Raw genomic sequence first — 2138 nt, 5'->3', positions numbered from 1 at the left:
TCCCCGTTCCCGTCCCCGTTCCCTCGCTCTGCGCCTGTCTGTCTGTCCGTCTGTCCACACACCGACTGCTCCGCTGCTTTATGCTCCGTCTCCATGGATGCCACTGGAAAACCGAGGAGGGAAGCAGGGACCGAGACCTTTCCCGCAGGGACGAGGAGCAGGGACAGGGTCCCACGCCAGCCTGGACCCACCCGCGGAACAATCAGCCCCGTGGGGTGCCTGCTGAGCTCCCACCGCAGTTCCCCCATCGGAGCAGGGTGATGCCAGCAGGGAAGGTCTCTCGCAGTAACATCGTCCCCATCCCGGGCTTGCTGACTCCCCCGCTGGTGTCATTAAACTGTCCCCGTGTCCCCAGCCCAGCCTGAGCCAAGGAGGAGACTTGGCAAGAGCGTGGGCAGCATCGTAGGACCAGGGTTAGCAGGACCAAGGGGTGGTAACTGGGTGGTTTTCCTCCAGCAGCCCTGTGGCATCCTCGGCCCTGCTGTCCCTCCTGTCCCCTTGGCTGCCCTGTTTCCCTCGATCTTTAGGGTCAGCAGCCACCCAGGTGTGTGAGCCCAGCTCTCCGCGGGGTGAACAGGGGCTGGAGTCAGCTCTGCACAGGCTCGGGGACCACCACCCTGAGCAAAGCTGTCCCAGAGGTGGGGCCCGGGATGGGGAGACCCCACAGGTGCTGAAACGTCCTGGCTGAGAGCATCCGCTCAGTGCTTGGGGAAACTGAGGCAGGAGGGTCCCGCATCGCCCACGGCCGTGCAGGGACGGCATCTCCTTCACTGCAGGCCCTTCACCATTCGATTCTCCTCGCCGGGTGGCTGCAGGCTCCTCTCTGCCACACTTGTCGTCTTGTCGTGGTCTCCACGCGGGAAGGGCTCGCTGCCATTGGGCAGGCTGGGCTGTGGCTGCATCCCTGGCGCATCCTCCCCCTTTTCCACGTGGCGTTCCTGTCAGACCTCCATCTCCCCTCCATCCCTGCCAGCCTTCGGTGTCCCTTGTCAATCCCTGAACCAGGACCGCGCCACCCTTCCCCAGGGCTGGCTGGGAGAAGCCCTGCTCCATCTCGGATGCCCTGGAATGGGCGGGATGTGGGACTGGTACAGCCGGGGCAGATCCCGGGAGGCGAGGGCTGGCGCTGGGGCCGAAGGCCGTGGGGTGGAAGGTGCTGAGAAAACATGGGGCGAGTTGTGTTTGTTCTCTGCGACGGCTCCATGGCAACGGCGCGGCGGCCACAAAGCCAAAGAATTTGCATTGTGTCGCTTCAGCATTTCGGAGGGCGCAGCCGGGATCACCGGCTGGGGGCAGGGTGTGCCGGCCCCCTCCGGACGCGCCCCCGCCGGCGCTCCCGTCTCCCCCTGGAAGACCCTGGGTGCCTCTGGATTACGGGCTGGAGAATAATTGCATATGGCGGGCGACTGGACCAGTGTCCCCAGTTCCTGTTTGTGGTGACTGGAAGATTAAGTTTGGCCCTGCCGTGCCCGTTGTTGGTGCATCAGGCCCGGGCAGGCACTGGCAGATGCTTTTGTGGCTGTGCCAGGTGTGCAGGGGTGTGGGCAGCCAGCACCTCTGGATGCTGAGGGGACAGAGCAGGGGTCCCCAAGGACAGGATGGGGGGCAGGAGCACGGCTGAGGGCTCTGGGGTGGCTCTGAGCCTGCCCACACTGCCCCACCAGTGCCGAACCCACGCACCCCGTTCTCATTTCCCCGTGCTAGAGCGGGGCCTGGCTAGCTCCGGGGGCATCCCCAGCCTCTCGTCCCCGGGCTCGTTCATGCTGGGGAAGGTCCTTGAGCCCCAGGGAGACCGCAGCCTCTTATCGCTTCCTTATCGGGACTCCCCGCCGGGCCCTGCTGAGTCAGGGCGCAGGAACGTGGCTGCTGGCCAGGCTGCGCCCCGCGGAGTCAGCGGGGATGCGGCTGCGGCCGGCGTGGAGCTCTGGGTGCGAGGTCTGGGGAGGGTTGCAAGGAAAAAATCATGGAATGGTTTGATTTGGAAGGGACCTTGAAGCTCATCGCGTTCCAGTCCCCGCCATGGGCAGGGACACCTTCCACTATCCCCAGGGTGCTCCAAACTGGCCTGGAACACTTCCAGGGATGGGGTATCCAAATGCCACAGGCGTGACCTGTGGCTGGGAACGTCCCCAGCAGCA

This window comes from Corvus brachyrhynchos, unplaced genomic scaffold (genome assembly GCF_000691975.1).
Source record: "Corvus brachyrhynchos isolate BGI_N302 unplaced genomic scaffold, ASM69197v1 scaffold65, whole genome shotgun sequence".
Lineage (NCBI taxonomy): Eukaryota > Metazoa > Chordata > Aves > Passeriformes > Corvidae > Corvus > Corvus brachyrhynchos.
Note: the sequence above shows the minus strand (reverse complement) of the source record.